Source organism: Anas platyrhynchos, chromosome 4, assembly GCF_047663525.1.
Source record: "Anas platyrhynchos isolate ZD024472 breed Pekin duck chromosome 4, IASCAAS_PekinDuck_T2T, whole genome shotgun sequence".
In the NCBI taxonomy this organism is placed as follows: domain Eukaryota; kingdom Metazoa; phylum Chordata; class Aves; order Anseriformes; family Anatidae; genus Anas; species Anas platyrhynchos.
Window position 1 is genome coordinate 56611474 of NC_092590.1, and position 10257 is coordinate 56621730.

Here is a 10257-nt window from a genome sequence, read left to right on the forward strand (position 1 = left end):
TTATGAGGAGCCCTGGCCTGCAGCCAGAACTCTGGAAAGCAAGCCAGAATGAAATACCACTCCTCTCCCTCCCTCTGATCCCTAACAGAGATTTACATTGGCTTCACTCATGCTGACAGATTTTTCTATCCACCTAGCAGGAAATGCAGAAGAATACAAATCGGAGCATGTATTACGTATGTCGTGATATGGACACTGCTGAGAAGGGGTCCTTCTACGTCGCCACATGAAACAAATCTCTCTATTGGTGTCACAGCACAGCATCCATTAGGTCGCTCTCTGGGGCAGCTGGTTGTAAGCCCCATCTTTCTTCATGCAGCTTCAACCAACACTTCTGGCTTGTTTTCTCTAAAGAAGTAAGGCCATTCAGGTATCATGCTACAGGTTGCCTCAACTTTTCAAATAGCTCAAATTTAACACAAAGTGTCATTGGAATCACAAAGTGCTCTTCCTTTACAAGGTTGCTCTTTTTATCTGACAGTCGCTTACTACGTGCTGTTTCCTCCTGGAACCACTTGTTGTGAGTAACATCATGTACAAATCCAGAAGTCAGTTTGCCTCACAAGTTATTTTTAATTTCCATTCTTTATTCACATGCTTGCATTAAATGCTGACTTTTTAAGGAGTCTTTTTGATGCCTTCAGCAGCTTTGGACATGACCCTGAATAATGTTCTGCCACGTACTCCAAGCAAATTGTTTGGTTTTGTGGAAATAAGCACACCTAAAAGTATTTGCCTATGCAGCCAGCATTTATTTCACTCCTCAAATAGGTTATAAGCAATTAAATAGGTTGATAGCAAGGAAAGAGTAAAGCAAAATGGTAGTATATTCTGAATTATAAACATGCAATCACCTACCAGATGAAGAAAACAGCTTACCATTCCCAGCCTTGACATCTGTTGCTACTTCCCCAGTACAGCCCACAGAAAGTAATATTGTAATGACTGAGGTTGGAGCTTGAATGCTTCCGAGCCAGCCTCACACTGACCTGACCAAAATTAGGCTGTCCTACCGCTGCAGTGCAATTAAGCAAATCTTTGTAACAGAAAGCTCGCTTGGTCAATTGCATCCCACATCCCGCTCCATTTCATTCAATTGCATCTCCACAGCCAAAATCCTCGCATCCAATTTTTCAGTTAACCAAATTATGGAGCGAAAAAAGTGCCAAGAGGTCCATATACCATTGAATCTGTTCGGCCTTCCTGCCAACCTGCCATTTTCCTCACCTGCACGTATTTCTGCCTTTGCATGTTACCTGTGACTTCCAGTGTTTCTACAAACTGAGCTGTGCTGATTTTCCATCTCATCCCTTGCAAGTGTTAAAGGCATAAGCTCATTCACCGGCTGAGCAATGTCTGAGCTTTATGAAGTGTCCATTTTATTAATTTTGGCCCTGGATGTCCCGCTCAGCCCCTGGTGCAGGCAGCAGCACCTCTCCCACGAAGGCTCCTGCAGCAGCCGGCCCCAGCGCCCACACACAGCACACGAGCGAGGTCTCAGCCTCTCCTACCCCCTCTATAAATAACCACACGGCTCCTACCCTTCAGGAACACCTCACGGGGAGCTCATTCCTTCGTTAAGTTAAAACTTAAGGTTAAAGGGGCAGAAAGGCTGGAGGGGGGGGAGGGAGTCACAAAGCTTTGGCGTTACCCTCTGGGGGCGAGTCGCTGTGGGGCTGCTCCGGGCAGGACCGGGCTGTGGCAGAGTTACACCGAGGCGTCCCGCAGTGAAGGACGAGGAAGGAGGAGGAGGAGAGTTACACCCAGCCCTCAGCGCTGCCTTAACTCAGCCCAGCCGAGCGGCTCGGGGCGGCCGCGGGGTGCAGCCGGGTGCCCGCAGCCCCGCGGGGGGGGGGGGGGATACATTTTGGCAGCCCTCTGGGGGCGGCTCGCCCGCACTCCTGCTCTTCCTCCCAGCCCCCAGCCGCCCTTCTCCTCCTCCTCCTCCCAGCCCAGCAGTGAGCAGCCTTCCCCCCGCACCCCCGGTCCCTCAGCGGGGCCGCCTCTTACCACCGCCGCCGCCACAGGATGTGCTCGCTGCGAGGAGGCAGCGCCGCCCGCCCGCTGCCGCTGAGGGGAGAGGGCAGAGCCGCCAAGGGGCTGAGGGAGGGCTCGGCAGGGGGCAGGAGGCTCCCGAGATGGCTCCCTGTGGCCGCCGCCTGCTGGTACCGCCCGGGGAGAGGCGAGCCCAGGGCCGCCCGCACCTGAGGCGGGCAGGGCAGGGCCGAGGCTCCGCAGCCGCCTCCCGCTGCAGCCTCCGAGGGTAAAAATAGCAGCGGGGCGGGGAGCAGGGGGCTGGCGGCCCTCAGAGGGGGCCGGGGAGGTTTGGGGGGGGGTTAGGGGGACTCAGGTGGGCGCGAAGTTACCACAAGTTGCAGCGCTTGGAGGGGCTGTGGAAGGAAATCGCCTCAGGGAGCTGGGCCCGGCGCTGTGTGTGGACCCCCCCCCCCCCCAGGTCCCAGCACAGCCCTGACCCTCTCAGCCTCACCTCCTCGCCCCTGGCAGGGCTGGCAGCAGCTGGGCCTTGTGCTGCCAGCCCGCCTCAGCAATTAGGGGTCCGGGGACTTAATTACGCTGCTCTCCAGATGGCCGAGGCACCCTGCGTCCCGGCTCTGCAGCCCGCTCTGGCTCTCAATTAATTCCGGCTCTTCTTGGCACCGAGGCGGCTGGTTTGGCTGCGTTTAAGTAAGTGGAATCAAAGCTTGCTCCGGAAAATTTGCTCCGCTGCTAACGTGCGCTGCTCCATGAGGGAAGTAATTAAGTAGGCTGTCAAATCCTAGCACAGCGTTTCCCCAGATTCTGACAAACAAGCCACGGTTCGGTCCCTAAGCACGTCCCGTACTTGCAAAGAGCGCAGTGGTTGTATCTACATGGCTTCTGCTTGCTCTGTGTACTTTTATAGGATTGATGATGTGTGGGTGAAAGTATGAACGCAGCAGCTCGCTCGGAGCAGTTGTTCCCAGCCTGTACTTTGTTTGTGGCTTGCTGCTCCTCCTTCAGACGCAGGGTTCAGACACAGGAGCACCTCGTGCTTTCAGTGGCATCCCCAAGGAATGCCACCCCTGCAAGCCTCGCCTGTCTCGTGTCTTGAAACCATCACAGCTAAGGACAATGGTACGTAGAGCTACCAGCTGCCAACCTTAGCACCTGAGACAAGTCCTTTTACTTGCTTTAGGCCTGCAGCCTGAGCATTTCATGCCCCTTGTAGTCAATCACGTTATGGAAGACGACAAACTGCAATCCCCAATTACACAGCTCCAGCACTTTGGCCAAGACTAACATAATCCCAGATTATCAAACTGGTATTTTAGGAAGACTTTTTTTTACAGCTTTTGCCTTTCAGAAGGTGATAATGAAACAGATAAGGATCCTACAAGGCTATTTCTTCCTGCTTGGAAAGCCCAAGCCCTGATCATCAACAGAAGTCTAGAGCACCACAAATACAAATCCTCTCTTCATTCTCCTCCTGGATAGCTGGGAAAGAAGTTGGACTGTGACTGATCTCATTCACAGGGGTCTCTTTTACTTTTTCTATTATTCTTAGCTCATGAGTTTTAATTCTTTGCCTTGCATGTTTTTTGTCAAACTACTTAAGATAGAGTATTTCATGCGCAAAGTGAAATGCCTCTGATAAGAACTATACTTACATTGGTTTAATAGTTTCATCTACTCTAGTTTTTTCAAAACTAATTTAAAAGTCCATGTAACAAAAATTCTATGAGGTACCTAAAATGATACAGAGAAATAGGGTTGTGCATTAAGTCACCTTCTGTTTCTGGTTTTAGCACCTTTCCCAGGGCTGCAAGATATGGTTCACCATCCTCATGATATAACAGCTGCACTTTTCTGCAGATAAGTATTTGCATGCTGTATTTGAAGAACAAAAAGATCGTTTTGGCTTGTACATCTGTGACGCGTTTACCCAGGATGCAGGAAGACCATTTTGTTTTCTGCTTGGCCTGAGCAGAACGTTCGACCTACTTTCCATGGAAGTTTCCTAATGATGAACCTCAAGGATACATTAGACAGCATTCCTTCTCCCTATTTCCTGCAGAAAGGGTGAAGTATATAGGAAAAAAAAAAGTTTGATTTGTGAAAATGAGAAGAAAACTAGAAGGGGGTCATAGGTTCGAGTCCATGAGAAGTAAATGCTTCCATGCGTTCCAGGAACATGTAATATACCAAATCAGAATCTCTGTATTCAGGTGAAAGCTCTGAACACCAGACTTCCTAATTCTATTTGGTTTTCTGAAATGGTAAATCTTTGTGTATGTGTGTTTATTTTTTTTTCCTTAAAGACTAAGGAAGAGAAGCATCTGGTCATTTGATCCTAGCTGAGGTAGGTTTGTAGACCAGCACGAAGCAGATCAGTGAAATTTAGGCTGAATACATATGCACAGGGGGAGAGGCAGAACTTTGGGCAGCTGTGATTGTGGATTCACCCTTTGAAGCACGGCTAAGCAAACAGGAAGTTTAAAGTTTCCACCCAAGGTACTTTCAGAGCTGAAGTTCCTCCACAGTTAGCCAACAGCTGAGCAGTAACAATCTGGATTATGACTTAGAAGGTGGGTACCTATGCTGTGCTTGCATTAGAAGTGTCTATGCTTTCCCCCTGGGTAATCATATTAATCAATTTCTAGTTCCATTATTAAAAAAGAAAAAAAAGTCCAAGTCTTTATTTGTGATTTGTTTCGTGTGCATCAGTTAGTACCTCATTAAGGACCTGACACTGTTTTGTAGTCCTTTGACTTAAATGAGCTCCTGATAAAGTACGACATTCTTGTCCAATGACACTGTATCTCCAGACACTCTCTATACATGGTTCCAGACATTCCATAAACAAAATTTATTGGAATGTGTTGTTTACTATGTCATGTTTGCCTGATTAATATTCTGTAAAAATGCGTGACAGCAACTTTTCTCGGTGGTTATCTTCCTAGACAAGAGGCTTTCTGTTACCAGTCATCATGAGTAAAGTGTCATGAAAGAGCTGAGCAACTGTTACAGATCCTGCCTGCAGCCCTTTCAGATTTCATGATAAATCCTCCCTCCCCTTCACTCCCATAAATACATCTGCAAATGACTTACCAGCGATTGTGTGAGCATTTCAAGCTTTTCCTTTTGTTTGGGAGCTGTTGTTGCTATGCCACCACCACTCGTATTGCATTTTATTTAGGTGGATGTTAGGAGATGATTAGATAGTTTAATAGGCTCACCCCGTTACGCACAATGTTCTGGTGGTGCGTAGCCTCATTTTGGTGACCTGGCAATCGCTATTCAAAAGAGAAACGTTGGCTTCCACTTGGAAGTTGGACAGGAACACTATCCTTGATGGATTTGTGTACTTACGTAGTACAAAAGATGAAGATTACCTTTGATTTATTTTGTACTTGTGGGCAGAGAACAGTTTTGTTGGTGATTAGTATTTACAATTTATGTTTATATTTTACATAATATGTGGCATCTAGGTGCCCTCTGCCACGGTGTCCTAAAAGTCCCTAATCTTGTAAAGATTTATGTGGGTGCTTAACAAATGGTCCTGCCCTGTTTAATGTCACTGCTCACAGTGGCTGTTAAGCTAGGATGTAAGGTTTGCATATCGCTGGTGTGTCAAAATAAAAAGCACAAGCACCAGAACTTTGGAAAGCAATAGCAAGCAGGAAGTTTATGAAAATGTTGTAAACAAATTAGTTACAGATTTAAACATACTTTATGAATATAAGAATAATTGCTTATCTATTAAATTTTTATAGTGAATTCCAGTTGTCCCTGGCTGGTTGGTTGTTATACAGCAAAAGTCTCAAATAAATCCTTCTGCAACCCAAGTACAGTACTTGTATTTTTCATGCCATGCTGTGGATGAAGTTCACAGACTGCAAAGAAGATGAAATGTGTTTGCTTACTTCTGTCTGAACTGTTTCATAAGGTTTACTGAAATAAAAATGAAAATAAATTCAAGGGTGGTTTTAAGCTGTGACTAGTAAACAAACGAATAACCTTCAAGTGAAATGCATCAGTCTAGCCTTACAGCATTGCCCTGCTTTTATTCTTGTGGCAGAGCTGTAAGTACCGGGGTAATTTCTCCTTAGTCAACAGGCATTTCCTCCCCACCCCCACAGGCATGATTTCCTACTGGATCAAATGTTTACAGCTGGTGTTGACTTTCATTAGAACGATGAGTATTCATCTGTTATACAAATCAGGCTGGTTTTACATGCTTTTGGTAACTCAGGGATGCATCTCTCTCTGGAAGCAGCCAGGAGTTCCCTGACACTTGGGCTCCGTCCAGACTCCAAGCGTTCTTTATTCCTGTCTTGGCAATTGCCATTTCTGGATAAAACATTAGTGCCTCTGCTCCGAGTTCAAGGGTGGTTGCTCGCAAATTACGTTTGTCTGGTTTTTAATGACTGTCCTGGGACTAATCATTGCTGTATTGTCTAAATTGGCTTCGTTACTTTACACGCCCCTTTGATGGAGGAATTAGACCTGCCGTGAAACGGTTCAAGCTCAGCACCCATTCCAGTGCCCAATGCTGACTGCTCTTGGGTGTATTCCTATTGCTTAGGGTACAGTTCTTCATTGCAGCTCTAGATCCTCTTCCTCTAATGCAAGACAGACCCCACTGACAGTAAGTTTCATCTTGTAATTCTGCAATTTGTAATTGTTCCATCAACTTGAGAAAACAGCGTTTTTATTCCCCCACCCCCAAGAGGTTTAAACTTCTGTTTTGAACAGAGCAAGGCATGGAGCAAGCAAATTCCCTGCCCCTGGGAAGCCAGGATGATATGGTCAAGAGGATGGTCGAGCCTGTATCTGTACTGCTTCTGAGGATGCTCTGAAGCCACCCAGAGGCTGTCCCAGTGCAGGCCTGCTCATTGCTGGCCCCACTGCCAGTCTAAAAGACACCTGGAGAGTTCTCCAAGTGCAGCCCCTCAGTGTCCATCACACAACCTCTCATAGGCCTTTGGGGGATGTCCGTAATGGTCCTTTCACAGCTTGCCTTACACCGTATTCACCCGCTCTGTAAGACCTCTTGCATAACCTAAAAAAGGGGGTCTCGGGCTGATCCCAGTAAATCAGTCCCACTGTGCAGAGGTAACCAGCTGAGGGGATCAGTTAGGTGGAAGATGAGGGAGGAACGAGGAGGTTCCCCACTAAAGGATGGTGACAAGGGTGGTCCCACCATAAGCATGATGGCAGAACCAGGCACCCACTCACCCCAGGAATCCCAGCACGGTCAGGGACTGCCTGCCCACGAGAGCTGAACTGGCTGGGAGATCTCGGGGCAGGACAGACGTAGCAATTAGCACGTGTAGCTGGAACTCTGCCATGTAGATCCTCCCCCAAATAGCGGCATCAGCTCAGTGGAAACCCAGCCTGTCACGGGAAGCTGAGCAACAGAGCTGACCATCTGGATCTCCTTAGCATCCCTAAGGACCGAGGCACCTGGCGGACTCTGACCAAGGCTGAATACAGATGGCTTTCCTAGAGAGAGAAAATGCTAGCTAAAGCCAGGTGTGTGCTTGGCATGTAAAGGCAGAGGTGAAAAAAACACACCTCTCTAGCCTATGTAGATATTCAGATAAACACAGAAAATAATTACAATAAATAAGTAATCAGGCCCTCTAACCCTACTGCGTTCAGATCTTCCCCATGAATTTAGGAAAGAGTCCTTTGTCACATTCTGTAACAAAAGGAATGCAAGACTTGCTGCCTTACAAGTGCAAAACAAAAAGCAGCTCAGGACTGCAGGCTTGTACAGATCCACAAAGCCCCCCTGCCTCAGGCAGGGCTCTCTGGCACCTAAACGTGGGGCCCCACATGCCCAGGGATGTCACCAGCTGAGCAACGTGGCCAGCCAGGCCAGCAGCAGTGCATCCAGCTGCACTGTGCCTTGAGGCCAAATGTAGCTGGGGCAGGATTGCCACACAGAAAGGAACCAGAGCCTTGAGGGTGCTGGAAGATGGCACGCACTCCAGACAAGATGTGGTCCCTACTTGTCTATCTTCTGGCAACGGCGCTGCTGCTGGGTGGGCTGTCTGAATGCTGACCCCAGTTCACAGGGGTGACGCTGAGGCTGGATTCCACAAACAGACCAGCCTCAGGAGCGCTGTCGGCTGACCAGGCAGCGAGTGCTCTGTGCTGGGAGTTTGGGCACGGCCGTTTGCTTTGAAGGCCAGGATGCAGTGCAGCACAGGAAGCTGTTTTGCAAGAGTAGCCCGTGGTTAAGCCACACGTTAAACTCTACCAAGAGTGAAATTCAAGTACTGGCCCGGCACTCACCCTTCCACTTCCCTCATTGCCAGCATCTTCAGCTAGGGCGCCCTAATCCTGTTCTGGGACTGTGCACTCACGACTCCCCCTCCTCCCCACTAACCTGACAGAGGGCTAGAGAGTAGCACGTGTCCCATGCAGGGAGCAACCAACTGGTATCAGGCGGTGGTAGATGACTACCCAGAATTTATTACTCCTGAAAGAGCCCATCACAGCTACAAGGGGGGTAAAACAGTCATGGCTGAGCATGAACGGCACGTGTAGCCCTCCCCTCGTGATGCTGAGAGGTTTCTTGAACTCTCCAGAGATTCTTTTGCAGTTCCCAGCTGCACAGCAAGTGCAACCTTCTAGCTCTATTGAAAAAAAGCAAGGATAGAGAACCTGACCTCTGGGAGGATAATAAAGCAATAAAGTCTTGAATTTATGGACAGTACATAGTTATGGTTGTAAATGTATTCAAGTCACAGTTATCAAAGCAGTTTCCACCTCCCCTAAAAGCTTTGTCTGCCTACCTATTCTGCCAGAAGCGATGGTGCAGCTAAACACGACACCCTACATCAGCTGTTATCCCACTCACCCAACAGACAGCATACTTTCTAGGGCGGATGTTCAAGACAGAAAGATTCCTACCTGGAATGGCAGGGGGAACAAAATAAGGACAAGTTAGGAGAATCAGGTGCCCCTATCTTACATTTTGCTTCTTATGCTCCTGCTCTTTTCTTTTAAATCAAGGCTGGAGCTAAGTCAATAGCTGGAGTTATTTCCCTCCAACTTGTGTACACAATCACCACATACTAGCTCAATTTAATCATTTACCCCCTCTATTATTAAAGTGTCTTTAATAATAAATAAAACCTTTCTGCCACAAGGTTAAGTGGAAATGGACCGGTTACCAATTAATTTATCAACGAGTGTCAGTATCTTAGCAAGTTCTACTTTGTTTTTGAGAATCAGTTCAGATTTACACTTTCAGCGCATACATGTAAAAAGTCTAAAATCCTATATATTTACTTTAAATCCTTAATTTGTCATTTGAGTTCATTTTCAGAAGGACAAAACAGTAGTAGATAAGTGTAGGAATTTCACACTGAAGGCCGATTGCTCTCAAGTGAATGTTGAGACTCCCTTTATAGTTATTACTACAGTCAGTAACCCCTAGAGTCCTATTTAGGAACATGGATTGCATTATTCAAGGCACCAAACAAACATATATCAATAAAATTATCTAGTTTTTGGTTTACCATAGGAGAAATGGAAACAAAGAAATGGAGGGTGCGAACAGGTTATTTGCACAGAAAGTGCTTACTTCCTGACTTCCCGCTCTAAAGGACTAGGATTCAATTAACAGTACACACTGTTTCCTCAATATTCTTATTACTTTTTTTTTATTTATTTTCTGTGCCACACAGCTGGACCTCAGTATGACAGATGTAGATGCTGGCTTCGACTCTGTACAGCCAAGAAAAGCTGAAATGTCAGCCAAAGAACACAGGGACTACTCCTTTCTTTGTATCCTCGATTATAACTCTAAGGAGTACAAGGCAAAAGCAGGCATCACATATTAGCTAAGATGGCAAGCAAAGAACCAGTTAAGTCTGGGCACAGAATGACAGATTTGATTCCTGATGAATAATTTGCTAAATTTGATCTACGCTTGACCTAGCAACTAGTCAGTGTCATGGGACAGCACAAGTAGTTACAGTGAGGAGGTTTTTTCACCCAAGATCGCACCCAAGATGTACTAGGGCTGTTAGAGATACACTGATACTCAAAGGAAATACTGAAAATGCAGAAAAACCCTATACTAAAGTTAACCGGTAACTTCCACATAACCACCTCGGACTCTGCATGTGCAGACGACAGCATGAAATGAAACGGAAACTCCTGTGCTAAATTCAACATGAGGAGTTATGCAGCAAGTCATGTAGCATACAGCAGGACAGGACCTGACACTGGGGTACGTGTTGAACGAATAATGCTTAG

General features: G+C 46.9%; 1 protein-coding gene and 1 long non-coding RNA gene across 10 annotated transcripts in view; one reads left to right on the forward strand and one right to left on the reverse strand.

Annotated features, from left to right (window-relative positions):
• The window catches only part of TBC1D1 (TBC1 domain family member 1), a 111579-nt gene extending 108692 nt beyond the window's left edge, over positions 1-2887 (reverse strand). For 5 of the 9 annotated variants that reach the window (XM_038177933.2, XM_038177930.2, XM_038177932.2 and 2 more), the window contains exon 1: positions 2011-2168. The gene's annotated coding sequence lies outside the window, so the exon portion shown is untranslated. Of the gene's footprint in view, positions 1-1651; positions 1794-2010; positions 2169-2488 lie in introns of those variants that run through there. The other 4 variants (XM_072037705.1, XM_027457245.3, XM_005029664.6 and 1 more) reach the window with 4 other exon arrangements.
• A 226-nt stretch (positions 2888-3113) lies between these two features.
• LOC140002496 (uncharacterized) lies at positions 3114-5958 on the forward strand. The gene is made up of 2 exons (XR_011809209.1): positions 3114-5098; positions 5754-5958. It is a non-coding gene; the product is annotated as an uncharacterized lncRNA (long non-coding RNA).
• The last annotated feature ends 4299 nt before the right edge of the window (positions 5959-10257 follow it).